Source organism: Strongylocentrotus purpuratus, unplaced genomic scaffold, assembly GCF_000002235.5.
Source record: "Strongylocentrotus purpuratus isolate Spur 01 unplaced genomic scaffold, Spur_5.0 spur5_scaffold_9, whole genome shotgun sequence".
In the NCBI taxonomy this organism is placed as follows: Eukaryota; Metazoa; Echinodermata; class Echinoidea; order Camarodonta; family Strongylocentrotidae; genus Strongylocentrotus; species Strongylocentrotus purpuratus.
In genome coordinates, this window is record NW_022145615.1 from 17,024,502 (window position 1) to 17,041,880 (window position 17,379).

Sequence of the window (17,379 nt, forward strand, 5' to 3'; positions counted from 1 at the left end):
AACTTAAGATTCCTTTGTGGCAAAAAGGGGGTGATCCGAACCTTACTTTTTTGTTTTACCTTTGGTCTCTATTCCAGCATGACCAGTCGTTGCCTGCAAAATTCTAGTTTTGTTTCTTTGTTTTCCCTCGTGATATACTGTATGTTAATATACGAAAATAATTAAACCACGTGAATGATAGGTTTTTGATGAAAGAAGCTATGGACCACACTAATCAATAGCGAAGAATTAAATTCGACGCCATAGTACAACGCGATATCATGACTCATTGCACGTGACCAGAGGAAGTGTTTTGATTGGTCACTCAACAAGATCGTCTCAATTGCAGCGCGACGCCGAAATCCAAGGCGTATTTACGTGGGGATCCCCGGAATTAAACCACAAGCCCGAAAAGAATATCAAATACCCCCCAAAAAACATTTAAAATATAGGTTCAAGGGCTTATGGAAAGTCACCATAGAAATCTCCAAATAATAACACTGTCGTGTCTCCAATTAATATAAGCTAGGGATTTTCCTTAGACCAATCACACCCACTCATCACTCATTTCAATGCATAAAACTTCCGAAATGAAATCGATATTACACGAAACTATGTATTGCAACTTCGTTTCACGTCTTTTTCTATCCCCCCCCCCCCCCCCCCCCTTCCGTCTCACTCTTTACTGTTTATTCATCTCTTTCTCTATAAACATTGATGATACTTTAGTTTCTTGACCGTCACCATGCAATAAACTTCGTTTGTTGTATTCTAAATTGTTATATTGCGATCACGCTTGTGATTCGTTTTTAACTCTTCGGCTCTTTCACAATATTGTCATCTGTCAACTGGGATAGACTTTGGCCTAAATAAGAAGAGATGACAGCAATGTTTTGGACGATTATTGCATCCTTTCAGCGATTATGACATATCCCAGTTCCGAGGACCATCCCAGCTGAATGTGACCAGGAGGTATTTGATTAAAAGAAGCTTCCATGTTGAATGTGACTGACTAGGGGTGGTGGATCTTTCTTATTGACAGTCTTAGTCATCCGCGTTGAATACGGTTTGATTTTGGCAGAATGGTTTTTAATGGGTTTAATAGTTCGCAAGCACAAACCCTTGTCAGCTTTAACACCATAAGAGGATTTTAATTGAAAGCAAATGTAAGCTATACTCCATAGGCCTTACCATTTTACAGGCGGGAAAAGGTAAGGTCGGATCCAGGCTTTAGAGTATTTTTAAGATGTGGGGGTCTGTTTCTAGAAAGTGCTTGCAACATGGAACATCTCAGGCGTCACTGTCAACGGGGTAAATCTCAAGATTTTTTTGTAAGCGCCCCTTAAGTTGTTACCCACCTTTTATCTTTTGGGTAATATACCGTTAAAAGAATTAATTTCCTTTGAATGCTCATATTGTTTGGGTAACTCTTTCATGAGCCCCCCCCCCCCTCTCCATCAATAATTTTATCGTCAACAGGGTGAATCTCGAGAATTTTGGAGCCCCCCCCCCCCTCCCTTGAATTGTTACCCTCGTGTTATCTTTTTGAGTATTATATATCGTTAAAAGAATTAATTTCCTTTGAACGCTCATGCTGTTTGGGTAACTCTTCAATGAGCTCCCCCCCCCCCCCCTCTCCATCAATTATTTCCCAATCCAAGTCTTACATGACTCATCCTTGATCTAGTTCATAAGTCAAGTCCAACTGCTAATCAAGGTCAGTGCGTGGGTCGAGTGTAATCAGTGGCGGAGCGGGGACCCAGACATTGAGGGGGGCACCTCCATAAAAAGAACAAAGAGAGTAGGGCTCGGTGAATGAAATCCAAATTAAATATTGGTTAGTGGAAGGGTGTAGAAGCGGTTGTATCACCTCATCCTCTCCCACTCCCCCCCCCCCCCCTTTCTCTCTCTCTCTCTCTCCCCTCTCTCACTCTCTCTCTCTCTCTCTCTCTCTCTCTCTCTCTCTCTCTCTCTCTCTCTCTCCTCTCTTTCCATTGCCCCCTCAATGTCTATATTTCCCTTTATTTCAATTTTCATCGATCGATTGGGGGTCATCTCCCCCTGTCTCCCCATGTGCCTCCCCCATGGCTACGCCACTAAGTGGAATGAAATACAAAGACAAATCCCTCTCTTCCGAAGCCTGGTTTAACTAAAATTGAATGATTGCGTTCTTCCGATCGACGGATAGTTTTTATTGGGGGTGACTACAATCTACAAAAGTGACAATTTATCTCTAATTTGAAAATATAATTGAGTATTTTGCCATAGACGCCATCAAGTCATGTCCTAGATGTTGACTATTAAAAATGGAAGTTCAAAAATACTATAATCCTTTTCTTCTTTGTCATATAGACCTAAAACCTTTAACCCCCCCCCCTTATTGAACAAAAAAAGTATTGATTATGTTCAATTGCTTTCATTAATATTGTCGTTAAACTGACGTAGAATTGATAGCCACGAAACAAATTATGTAAGAGTCTCTTGGAGGGACAGAGAGAACATGTGTGATATTCTGAACACTATTTTATTTTTCTTAAGAATATTTTGTGATAAAGGGACTTAATGTTGATCCCGCTTAGTGTCACGTATGTTCAGTCATGAACCAATAACTAATCATATATAAGTAATGATAATGATAATAATTATATGAATAATATCCGTGATGATGGTAATATTAAGAATAATAATGTTAATTATCACAATATTGATTAGAATGATTTTAATGATAATGATAATAATAATAATAATAATAATAATAATAATAATAATAATCATAATGAAAATAAACATATTTATACTAAGGATGAAAATAATAATAATCATGTCCTGTTTGCCCATCATCTGCTGTTCTCCCTGAGGGCCCTGCCTGCAATCATATTATTATGACCAGGTCAATATTCATCTTCCCAGGGAGAAAAAAACAAACCTATATATTTTAGGGATAAATGGATAATATGGGATTTAGTCTATGGGGTCAAAGGCTTCCAAGTTTGTTTCCATGTTCCAATGGTACGTTTATATCCAATGGCGAAGCTATAACGAGGGTTATGGAGGCACATTCCCCCTATACCATCGAATGAAAATAAAATGAAAGAAAAAGAGAGTGAGAAAAGGAGAGGGGAAAAGGTAATGTGAAAGGAATTTTAAAAAAAAACCTATCCCACACTCTCTCAATAAAATCGTTGTCCATATGTATGTCATCCATCTAGTTAGAAGAGTGCCCACTCCCCCCCCCCCCCCCTCCATCATGCCAGTGTCCTCTTAATGAGGATTCAAGGACCTGGACAATTTTGACAATCTTGAAGGAAGATTCTTCAGTGAGGTAAATTTCACATCTCCGTTTTGCTAATCAGGTTCAATGTGTATCGGATATCTCCCTGCCCGGTAAGAAACTGTGAATCGGATATGCTATTCCTACAGACCAAATCGGATACTTCCTCATCTAAGGGTTGGGTGAGCCTTTATCGGTTGCTATGGAAACTGCAAATACCTTGGTTTGCCCTCGATACGGTTTGGCTGTCCTCTCCAGACGACATCGAGATATTATGAAACATATTCGATACGTCTAGTGAGTCACGCATTGAATATTTGAATGTTTTACTGGGATTGGAAAGACAAAATTTGTTTTTAATCTTATTTTACATTGTGCATAATTACTTTATACTTTCGTCGATCTTGCAATTATCATGTGCCTTCAACACTTTTTTCTCTTTCTGTGGTTACTCATCTCTTATTAATTGTGAATCTTTATCATTACAGTTTCAGGCACATGACGTACACAAAAATGATGATAATGATGGTCGTTTTTACCTGACTGTTAAGAAAGCATGTATATGCTAGGTGTAGTAAACACGCAGGGGACCGACGGCTTTAAGTCCTATCCGAGGGACTTGGTAATGCGGATTAATGCCTTGCCAAAGGGCACGAGCGCATTTACTTGGTTATGAACCCGGGACCTCCCTGTTACGAGACCACTGCTCTACCACTGAGCCATCGCGCCTCCCAAATAAATTTGTCACTGTGCGAATATCTGTCCTGGGCCAGAAGGGCGTTTACTCAAGGTTGGGCGATGTTTGAAAACGCCCTAATTCTAGCCCTCAGCGGAGGAGTATTGCCAATGTAGAATCTATTATGGACCAGGGCTCCGTCACCATGGTAACAGGACTCAACAACCAATCAAAATTAAGCTTTCCATGGTAGTTGATGTCAAAGTTACATCAATTGTAAGTTTTGTGCAACAGGGCCCAAATAGCAAATTAAATCTCAGTCCAAGACAATTCCCCCCCCCCTTTTTTTTTTAGTCTGCAATTTATAGAATAAAAGAAAAGGTTACACATTGAAATTAAGCGGTCGACACAAGGGGGTGCATTCAGCAGTAAATCCGTGTACTTCATGATTTCTTGTAATCTCATGGGATTGTTTTCCGAAGTAAAACAGAGGGAAGGAAAGACCATGTTTACTGTGGTAGAAAGGAAATTTCATAAATCACCTCGGAGTGTTATCTGACAGGTACAGACGGAGTAAGCTTGTTGATGTAGGTATGATAATAATAGAGAAAAAATGAGAGTGGAGCTAGAACCTGTACAAACTGCCCCCAAGGGAAGTAGTAATGACTGCAAGACGAATTCTCAAGATGGTAGTTTGATTGGGGAACGAGAGGAAGACTGGTGGTATAAAATGTATAGGAAAAAAGTGAGAACCAAAGAGATAGAGAGAAATAGAGAGAGAGAGAGAGAGAGAGAGAGAGAGAGAGAGAGAGAGAGAGAGAAAGAGAGAGGCAGAGAGACAAAGAGACAGAGACAGGGAGAAAGATAGAGAAAAACAGACGTTTCTTAAATTTTGCATTTTGGATATTGTACATGAAAGACTTTTGTACTATAGCATTATTATAATTAGACTTAAATGTTTAACTACTGGCTTTGATATTATTTGAATTAATGTAATGCGTGGATGTGTAAAAAAAACAATCAAAATACGATTAAACAAACACACTGCATAAATCAAAGATCTGGAAGACATGATGTATATACATGTAGATGTCTGCATGATACTGCACTTGACATGTCTAACTCATGTTTTTATCCTCATAGTGGTTTGTAGATCATCGCATTAAGGAAATTTCTAAGTGAGTTACCGAAATGACCGACCTTGGCAATCGAAGAAATTGCTTTTTATAGGAAGGAATTAGTTTCCGTCACCAGGAGTTAATGAGTGGCCAGGCGACTTGCCAACGTCTGCAAGGATGATTTTGTAGGGGTGAAATCCCTTCTTTTTTTCCCTTTTTAAAAAAATGAAAGATGAAAATAGATAGTTTGTCAGCTTTCTGATTCTTGTTATTCCTCGGCGGAAGAATAGCAGGGTTGATGGGTAGTGAATTTCGTACCTGACTGCTAAGAAAGCATGCATAATTATGATTATAATTATGAACCAGGGGACCGACTTCTTTAAGTAACCCCCGAGGGTAATGAGGATTAATGCCTTATCAAAGAGCACGAGTGCATTGACTTGGTTTCGAATCCGGGACCTCTCGGTTTCGAGATCACGGCTCTGTAATAATGTAACATGAAGGATTGCTCTCTAAATAATATCATATTTCAAATTTATCTAGAAAGTTAATATAGATTCAAACTATTGACAAACATAAAAGTTTGATGCCCCGTGTTTGTAGCCTCGTACATCAAAATGTGTGCAGTGTTTTTCAAGGTACTGTATAGAATTCCAGTAAGATTTTTTTATATTAGATTAATACAATATTATTTTAATAACAAATTGCAACAACCAAAACGATTTCCTCTTCCTAAATACATAGTCAATATTAATCAATATGTTAGCACAATTTCTTTCTCAATGCAATCGCGTGACCGGTTCTAGTGGTTTCTTGCTTTTCAACACAAGCTTACAAACAGAATGATAATGTACTTTTCCAGTACTTATCCACAAGAAAACCCCTTATAAACGTGTGTTCTCCCCATTCCCCCACCCCTCCCTTCTCATTCTTCCTCCCCCTCTCTCTCTCTCTCTCTCTCTCTCCCCTTCTCTCTCTCTCTATATATATATATCTTTCACTCTCGTTATTTAATAACGAACTTGATTAACATACCGAGGTCTCAAACTCTTGCTTATAATGCTTGATATGGTAATCATCATAACAAAAGTCTTTTTTGTTGGTGCTGAGTAAACCTTTGTAGGAAAATTGGAGGTTTACTTATTTTCTGTTTCTGAAAGTGCATATTCTGCAATATAAGAAGATATGTCAGAGTTCACTCTCTAATACGTATTCAAAAATCAGATTCTCTGTATTAATACGGAAACAAGTTTGATTGTATTGCACTAGCGGTTGTAACAAACCCACCATCAAAACTATAGGAATTCGTCACATCCCTATTGTTTATCTCTAACCATATATCCATCGTGGGAAAACAATCATTTCTTGTGTTAGCCCTGATCAAATTATGGTTGTATTGCACGCGCCAAGGCGACAATTACCTACACTATTACACTGACCGATTTGTTTTTAAACTTCAACCCTGGACCTAGCTCTATATATACCTAACCCTGGTCCTAACCCTAACCATTATACCTTTGACAAATAAAGCCCGGAGCAATTGTAGCAGGAGTAAATGTCGGGTCTCCGTAATGACAACAATAATTGTCGTATGTACTTTTTTTATAAGGGGTTGGACTAGTCATCAGAAACGTTGTTTTTAATGTTTGGGATGGGGGGGGGGTACGCGTTATTTGAATTGAACCGACAAAACAACAAAAAGAAACAATCGTGTAAAAAATTGAATTTTTCAATATGTTTAGATGTTTCACTGAACAAATGTATTTGACAGAATATTGGAAGTAGAAAGGGCGTCGCCATTGCCCCCTGCTCCCCATTTGGCCACACCTTTGAATTTAAGCACTGTTTCGATTCATAGGTGAAGGGCATTGCTGGAGGTCAGTGTGTTTGACCTTCTTCGTTAGTCATTTAATCTAGTATTAATCTTGATAATGAGAGCCGCGTTTAATGAGTTCATCAGAAACAAATCCCTTTTCAATGAGCAGCTTTTACGTAGTAAGATTGAAGGTTAGCACTGAGATTATCTGACCTACCAAGGTCTGCGAGCCTTCACCCCTGTGTATTCGATGTGAAGATTTAAACGTTTTGAGTTAATTTTGCATAATCTCCACTTATATATCACATAAGATTTGGCGATTATCCCCTTTATTAAATTTACCATAATTGCGCCTGATCGTGTGTGCTTCCATGCCATTTGCGTCCAGTAATGTGTTGGATTCAGAATTGCTATACTGTATATCTTTATTCCCAAAAGAGAAAGTGTATAAATTCATTCATGGGGAATGTGCTTTATGTTATATCAATCAAAAGGGCAAACAAGAGTTAAAATGCAACGCTTGTAAAGCTCAGCTATATTCCTTTATATCATTTTCTGAAACAAAAAGTTTGCTCTGGGTAACTCCCGCCCCCCCCCCCCCCCCCCCCCCCCCCACTTCGGGGTCGGACTGACCGCATGCGTGTTACCAAAATGTCCGGTAAAGGGGTACTTTTCGCGCGACAAAGTCCGACCCGAGAATGGTAAAAAAAAAAAGGGGTGTTTTTTTCTTTCTCCCATCTCTTTGGACTCCTGAGAAATTATTCCGAATTTAGGGGGGTACATTGAGCATTTTTCTGGATTTAGGGGTCTCCAAGGCTGGAAAAGCCCGCGAAAAGCCCGCGAAAGGGGGTTCGGAAATGTTGGCAGTCCTCAGATAGGGGGTGCTTTCAAAAAGAGGGAACAAGCATATGCGTACCCTAAATAACACTGAGTGGGGGGGGGGGGGTACCTGCACTCTGTAATGCACCGAAATGCACCGAAGATGATTGTGTCGAAGAGGATATTATTAACGCAGTCTTGCGTTAGCCAAAATTGACGTATATCGTGTTTAATTAACTTTAACCTCATGGTTAACGAACAAAATTATAATGGTTGCTCACATTTTGTTGTAATGAGCTCTCTCTCTCGAATATATCCGAAAGGTCATCAACTCTTTATCAAGGTCTCTTTTCTCTCTATCTGACCAGGATGTAGGCAATACCAAGGATCTTCCTTCCGGTTTGGACATCGTGCGTTGAAAGGACACTTCCACAAACTTCCCACGGCATTATGACAGCTGAGAATTGTCTATTGTGAATGAGCAATAACTGAACCAAACGTTACGTATCATGCTTAACGAGATGCTTTTATTATTCGAAAGGTTTTCAAATCTTAAACAAGGTTGCCCCCCCCCCCACCCTCTCTCTCTCTCTCTCTCTCTCTCTCTCTTTCTCTGATCAGGATGTAACTAATGCCAAAGATCTTCCCGTCCACTTCTGGTCTGTACATTGCGTTGACAGGACCATATTACATGTCACATGGTCATAGCTGCCTCTGACAGGACACATTCAGGAACTTCCAACTATAGGCGGTCATAGCGGTTGTCCCATCGGGAATAACGACCTGACATTAAAGCTGATATTTGCCTTTTTACAAACAAAAAAAATGTTCGTATCATGCTTAATAAGCCCCCCCCCCCCCCCCCCCCCCCCTCATATTCGATAGTTTATCAACTCTTTATTCAGGTTGCCTTACTATCTCACCGACCAGGATGTAAGCGATACAAAGGATTTTTCCCGTCCACCTCTGGTTTTTATATGTGTTGACAGGACCATAGATGCCAAAGATGCCTTTGACCGGACACATTCAGAAATAATCCCCGACAAAAGGTTAAAACAATGGTGCCATTTAATACCATAACATGAAAAATGAGAATTGTCTATTATGAATGATCAATAATTCACCCAAACGTTTCATAACATAATTAAGGAGTTGTTTTGTTTCATATTCGAAAGGTTATGAACCCTATATCAAGTTTGCTTTCCTCTCTATCTGATCAGGATGTAAGCAATGCCATGGATCTTCCCGTCCACTTCCGGTTTGGACATTGTGTTGAAAGAAACTTCTCACGACAAACAGGTGTGTCACTGGGAACAATGACAAAAACCAAGATTGCTCCATCTCAAGTTGAGGTACGTGTAGGGGCATCCCGAATTTTATTTAAATGAGGGCGGGAGGGGGAGGGGTATTGACAGATTAAAAGTGACTGTTTTCAGCAATCCAAGAAAACTGGATCTCCAATCATTTTTGTTTTAATGTGGTTACAAAGTCCTCATTTCTGTGATAAAAGTGTCAGAGAATGTTAATACATGTATTCATTAATTCATTCATTGATTTGTGGATAATTGTTTTAGGAGTATGCCCTCCCCCCCCCCCCCACATCTTGGAATTAAAAAGAATGAATATGATAATGATTGATGGCTCTCCATATATTTTTTCTGTTAGACATCTACCTTCTATAATCTTTCTTTTGAAATATGTAAGTTTCGGGATGAATACAATAGAATTGAAATCGTATTTAATTCAAATTACTGATGTCCAGCTTCCCTTTCTCCATATTTCATTATGCAAAACTAGAATATCCTATATTTCCCTTCATAGTTATCTAATGTTTCGTCTTGAAGTGTTGATAAGCATGAAATGACTGTTTATTTCATTACTGATTAATGATAGATCTCGCAGGGTTCATTAACAAATGTATATTAGTGTCAGTAAGTTAAGAGGCACATTGAGCTATCGGCACAGATCAGACCCCCCCCCCCCCCAAAAAAAAAAAAAAAAAAAAAAAAAAAAAAAAAAACTGGCGAACGGAATGCGGACGTGATAATACATTTCATGTTTATTCACTCAACATATATCCTGTTGTTTCCCCAGGGACTAGATCATGAGTTTAAACTATCTTTGTTCTACCTGTTCTAACTCAATCCACATGTATTTTAAGCGCAGGGCCGTGCAACGTTGGATATCATGCTTAGTTTTTTAGTTGGTTGCCACTACTTTGCAAGTTAAAGGCACACTGCCATACTTGTAGCTACTTGCTCCCTCTATATAGAAAACTTCCCCAATCGGTGCCTGTTGGTCCCCCATGATCCTCTTTTTCTTATGTTAAATGAGAGCTGAGTTAATGAGATAGCCACCTGTCACAGTGACCTCGATGGCTCTCTGTGTGGTCTAATCCCTTCTGGCCCAGTAGTGGTGACGGTCTTTAAGTACAACATATATATTTGAAGTATTTTATCATTATACACAATATTTTAGAGATGTTTTTTATTTTCAAATTTGCAGTGGTCAACCCTAAATCGGAGGGGGCGTCCAAAAACTGCCCTTTTGACAATACATTTAAATAAATGTCTTGTAAATAATATTTAAGGAAAACCTGTACTACCATGGGTTTAGTGTCCTATAAGAGGCATTTAAATCGTCTACATTTTAATACTAATTACAATGGAATTGGGATTGATTAACATCACAATTTTAAGTTTTAAACATTTTTGTGATTTTGTTCAAACAATGGCATTTGATAAAAAAACATCATTCTCAATTTAAACAAATCGGAGAGGGGAATGTTTTGTTACTTTTCAGGGATTTGCCCATGTACAAGAACAATAAAGTTCGCAAAGAATATGCTTATATCTCTTTTCTTTTAGTGAAAAATTATAACAACCCAAAGGGAGTGACTTGATTTCAACAACAACGGCATTTTTGCTCATTTCTGTATCGATTGTATCAGTGTATTGAGGAACATGTCTGGTGTGTTTAAATCGACTTTTCTGACTCTAGCCTTATTCAGTGATTTAGATTACATCGTAAACATGATCCAACAGAGAAGGCCGACCTTTTTTTCATGCGATTAAGATTTGACGTCAAAAATTATCCAACAAACATTAAATTTGATCAATTTAATACATTGAGTAGCAAGCATACTTATCTGATGGACTGTATCAAGTTAGTCGTTATATCAAGACCCCCCCCCCCTCCTCCTTACTTTGTTCCCTGTTGAGTCAATGTCTGCCGTCTGCGTATTTAGCATGATTGTAGACTGATTTGTAAATCGTATGATCTTTAATGATTTAAACATTGACGGCGAATCTTTATTTATCATGTAGGTCATCGTTGTTTAGTTTTTAAAGCTTATATTACATTTTCTGTCAGAAAATATTGTATAGAGAGCGCCTGCTCGACTTCAGATTGCTGAGTCGTCAAATTTTCATCCCATTTCTTTAAAAAACGGAATATAATCAGAATATATTTCACTCATTAGTCCCTATAAATATATATTTGATGATAATAATGTCCTTTTCTATTTAACTGATGCTGTGGCGTGTTGCCTTCAATAGAATTTAACATGAACTATTATGTAAACCTCTTGGGGATTGTGCATCTTTTTTAAGAAAAGCCACATAGATGACATGGTAACCAAGCCTGATGGTAACCTCCAGACAACCGGTCACCGCGGTTCCCCAACTCACCAGGGTAGCAAGGTATTTTTGTCATGTTGGATGTGGTGAGAAGCTCAAGTTAAAGTGGCGAGAACATTGCAAAGAGAAATACGATCATATAATCATTGCCGACTGATCCCAAGAAATCCATACATTGGATCAGGGTGATTGGATTATTCCCACCACTTTCTTCCTTCTCTTTCTTCACTATTCGCCAGTGCCCGAATTGTCAAACTTTATATTGCATTTCTGACATTGCTCAGTTATAGGTTGTTCATCCATCTGTTATTATTTATTTATATATGTATAAAACTTTAGGTATGAACACTAATGTTAACTTTATCTGTTATCATTTTTATTGTATATTTATATGATTATTCCTGTTTTTATGCACATTTTAAGTAAACATTGCATTATTGGTCCCTGGACTACTGCATTGTACATTGTATATGTTGATATTAATAAACCGAAATTGAATTTAATTGAATTAAATCAACGTATGCGCAAGTCTCTGAATGACGGTGCTGTGTTTATACAATGGTCATGGGTTTACATTTTCTTACTCCCGTTTTTAGTTTATGAGGTTTACTCATCGAACATGGAAAGGAAATGTTCGATAGAAACGCTAATCTAATTATCAAGAAAGTGTGATTTTCCATTGCAAATAACAATTAGACAAACTAAGATTATCTTCTTTGTTGTAATCTAATCGAGCTGTTACGTAACTTTATAGTCACTGAGATTCTGGCACATTTCCCAATCTTTTATTTTATCCACAGTTGAACAAAAAGCATTGTCGCTGCGTATCTCCATGGTAATAGGTACATGTATAGGTAGGTTATGGCCAGGGTGGGAAAGGCTCATGGGTCGATCAAATATGACGTTTAACCTTTGTTCCTCTGGATTAGAAATCGGTAAAGATTATGATATTGTTCCGAAATTGAATTAACTTATCTGTAACTTGAATCTAAACTTTAAGTCGACGAATTGGTGTTTCATAATGAATAGCATAAACAAATACCCCCGCCCCACCCCCCCCCCCCTCCCCCGAGATAGATATAGAGAAACACACAAGCACACACACGCACACACGCACGCACACACACACACACACGCACACAGACAGACGGACAAACAGACAACCAAAACAGGCAAACAGAATGACAGATAGACATACATACACAAAACTTCCTCTCTTTTTTTTTTTGGGGGGGGGGGTAGAAAGGAAGAAATGTTTTTTTTTTCCTAACCAATTGTATTGACCTGGTTGGACTGTTCGGTGGAATCCTGTCCAGGGCAAATGCTCGAAAATTTGAGGGGAAAGGGTAAAAGAGACGCAAAGTATCATTAAGTGACATACGATATGGAACTAGAATTAAAACTTGATATTACAGTAAGTTGAAAGAATTTTTTTTTTAAATGTTGTTCGATGGCCATGAAATTCAGATTTTGCATAAAAACTTTGATTTTTTTTGTTCTAACATGGATCGAAGACCAGTGCCCCCCCCCCCCCTTCATTTTGGCCATTCCAGGCCTCTACGCTTTGATTATGCTTGTAATCTTAACCCTGCTACATGTTTTAAAAAATACAATGAACATGCCATTCGTAGACAATATATCGGTTTTGTATACATTAGGAGTAGTTAATTCAGTTGAGAAAGGTAAGTAACATCATATACAAAGACGTGATATTCTCTGAAACTAATAGGACAATACAAAATGAAAATAGTACGGAAAATGACGTCATGCTATCTTGTTTGGTTGTTTAGGTAGTAGTCATGACAGCTGTTCCGCTGAGCTTTTAAACAGTTCACCACGTGGGGGCGCTCGGTCTGTTATGGGTCCGAATGGATTGATTACTCACTATGGTTTTGATTGGTATTGTATAATTGATTCATAATTGGTCAAAATGTTAGTGGTAACAATTTTCTAACTTTTTTGTCTGCAGAACAAATTTTCACACTTAAAGGTACTATGTCCCTTTTGCAGCCAACCACAAATTCTGTAGAACTTTGCAGGAATTATGAATATGTCATGTGTGTCCTATCTGTGAAATTTAAACGTTAGCAGTGTCCTCATATTCAAATTATGCAAGGAAACCCGTTTCCTTGCTAGACTTCACTGTCAGACACTATTGAGTGACTGACTGGCTTTTTTTCTTCTTTGGTAATAACATACATGAAAAGAGTTGTAAAAGGTACATGAGCATTTGTCTACATCAATAACCCACTTCTTGTGATAGCCAAGATTAAACTTTTTGAATCTTTGCGCAGCATAAAACGTATGACCATTCGGTACAATTGTCTGAAAATCAAGACTATTACTTTTGGGCTCTATAGCCCTAAAGTCGATTTGACAACTTATAGTCGTTATTTTCCCACTTGAAGACATTTTCAAGCCCCACCTTTTTTTTATGGAAGTTCTAAATTAGTATTATCTTTCAAATGCAGTTGGAATTTAACTTTTTCATTTTTTTGCCCTGCAAATGGGACATTGTACCTTTAACGGCATGATTGCGCTGATGAAATAAGATATTCAGACCTTGACTAAAAATTCCATAACCACGATATCCCGAAGAGATTCTTCACAGCTAGCTCGCGCATGCATATGTACGAACGACCTCATGCCATATGACAACTTTCGTCCAATGATTTTGCTCGAATCCACTAACTTATGCGCATGCGCAAGTTCAACGCCATGTTTAACACCAAGACTCGGAACATCAACCTGTAATTAAATATTTCGACACTGTTGGTGTTGAACGGACGTGAACGGACGTGAAATTAACACCAAGGGTGTTGTTTTTTTCTATTCCGTGCTGGTGTTAGAAATTTAACACCCTGGTTTTTGCAGTGTACCCAAATTAGTCACCCCAAAGTTTTTCGAAACTCTCTTCAATGGGTTTATACTAGAACAAGTTTGTTAATTGACCCTAAACGTTATCAAGTATTTTCCCCTGCTAATTCTTAAATGTGTCACCTTTATAAAGATAGTAGTTGAGAGTTATATATTACCAGTATATTCATGAATCTTCAAATAAATTACTTTTCATATAAACGTAATATATTATGAATAAATAGCTTTAGGATTTTACTGTAGAATGTGTTTCCAGATTATTGGAAGAGCAGATTGATTGTTAGTGATGTGTAATGTAATATGGCGCCATCTACCGTTTACTTGTCTCTATTTGGACCCCGACCTCATCCGGACAAAATGGAGAGTTTGTTGTGGATGATGCGGATGCATAAGGGATGAATGTTATTTTGACTGGAAAAAAAATGTCTTGAGGATTATGGTTTAAGATTTAATTAACTCGCATATCATGACGTATTGTCGTGTTTCCATCTGTTACTCAAATTTTCTGACGTCACACTTCTCGCAAATGTGATAAAGCCTTTCTGTAAAAGTCTGTCGACACATTTTTCCCGTCGAAATACATATTGTCCCAAGAGCATATTAAAAGCACTTACAGGTATAATGTCCGAAGAAAACACCGATACCCCTTATACAAAGGCTTCAGGTGGTATTTAAGGGTTTGATTTAAGTGTTTGGTATGGTTGCGATAATGAAATGCAAATTTCAAACCCTTTTTCATAGCTTATTATTGATGATAACAATAAAGGTAATGATTATAATGATAATAGTAAAAATAATTACAATTATGATACATATCAGTAGAATGTGAAAAGAAATCATAAAATACAAGAGCTCATAAAATAGGTTAATTGCATTACATTACTGGGGTAAGCGAAACAGCCACTGTAAAACGTTTTTCGGTAGATGATAAATATATAACCTTTTGAGTGAAAATACATATGAAATACAATCTTCTCCAGCAACATAATTTTATTATCTTACATGTAGGCCTACGCTTTATTTTGATTCCCGTTGTGCACGGAACTATGATATCATTTTCATATTTGTTTTGCTTTGTTTCAAAATGTGTTGAAAATATTATCATTGAAATGACTGAAAACTGCTAACTCGATGGCAACTACGTTCGAAAATCAACTCAAGGGAAACGTCAAAACCCTATTGTAGATCCCATCATGTCCGAATGACGTCATACGTCTATGTTATATTCGCACATTTCTAAAATCGATGGAGAGGGCAATGAAATTGCTTGAAGTTGAATTTTCGAAAGTAGCTTCGATCGTGTTTTATGTTGTTAGGCCATATTATTCCCCTTTTTATGATAAATTCCACTCTTAATGCTTTTAAGCTTCTTGCAAATTCCGTTGATATACGAGTGTTGTTCTTCTTTTTCTTCAAATAATGAGCTGTGCTAGCATATTGGTATATATGCTAGGGGGTGTTTTATAAAGCTGTTCGTAAAATTACGCATGACTTTACGAACGATATAAAAAGCCAAATGGGATGTGCTCAATCATTATTAACTGCATCAACTAAAGTTGAACTGTGCAGATGTAGATTAACATTCTTATTATAACAAACATCTTTAATGCAAAGTATATTTTTTGCCATAATTTAATTGAGGTTATTGGAAATATTAAAAAAAAACTTCGGGCATCCTATCTGGCGCTTCATATACAAGTCGTTCGTAAAGTCATGCGTAACTTTACGAACAGCTTTATGAAACACCCCCAGGTCTCTTAAAAGTTTATTGTCCTTCCAATTATTCTGAGCTGCTTTTATCTAAGTTAGGTTAATGCTAGTGAAAGTTTAGTCGAGTGACCTGAAGGTTTGTTTTTTGTTTATCTTTCTCTTATAACGATCGATTTCGTTTGATGGGAGCCAGTTTTCCTGGTCGAGATATCATGTAAATGTGAGAACGGAAAAAATACCCAAATGTAGGTTACTCGGTGAAGACTGAAGAACCCGCTAAGGGCAGTCATGCCAATTTTCAGAGGCTGAAAAGGGAATAAATGATAGTTTAGAGACTAAATAAATGAAGGGAAAAATATATTCCTTTAAACCGATTCTATTGATTGCAACGGATATATATTGCGAATTTAAGCGTTTTTCACATGTTTGTATTGGAAAAAACATCAATTAGAAAGTGGAGCGGTGGTATACTTTATAGGAGCCCCTATAATTTTAGGAGGTTTATACATTTTCTAAGTTTGGTATTTGAATATAGGATATGATATAGGACTCTATGTTTCTCGCATTCAATGGTTTAATAAAACACAACAGGAAAAAGGCCCTGGGAATGCATAATGGCAACCAATGTAATAACTGATATTCAAATGATTAAGAGAAATAATGACATGTTCTATATACATCCGCAAAAAATAAGAGAAAATAAACCGGTTTTAGATGCGAGCAACATTTTTTGTTTAAATCTTAGATTTTTAACAGTTACTTTTAAATCCGTAATTTACTTGCAGTAATCATGCAGCATTTAATAAACGGTAACTGTACTTATTTAGCTGCCGTTGTGTCGTTTTTATCTAAATTGGGACTGTATATACGAAAGGACCGTGTGATTTTTCCGGTTAAAATACTGGACGCAGTTTGTCTTTCTCAGAAAATGATTCATTTGACGAGTTTGCTAAATCACAGTACTTTCTGACGTATAACCCAGATAAAACCAAAGGAAGAACAGTAGTGTTCTATAAACACTACTGAATTGGGCTATCCGCCGATTTTTGTCTATGTACATGTATAAATATTTTATTTTGTATTTTTTACTATGTATAACATTTTTTTTAATCTGATTTCGGAAATAAAACAACAACAACAACAACAACAACAACAAAGATATATCGGATTTCAACAAGTTTGCTTTCAGTTTACAATCGTTCATCAATTTGTCAAAACTCTGTTGAACTGATGCATAAATACCATTATTAAATTACTTCCGTATCCGGACACCTACCCCCTGGACAACCACCCCCGGATAACCACCCCTAGGATAACAATCCTCTAGGACGACTACCCCCTAGGACAACTACCCCACGGACAACTACCCCCTAGATAAATACCCCACCCCCCCCCCCCCCCCAGGACTGCCCCCTAGGACAACCACCCCCGGACAACTACCCCCTGACAACTAACCCCCAGACAACTACCCTCTC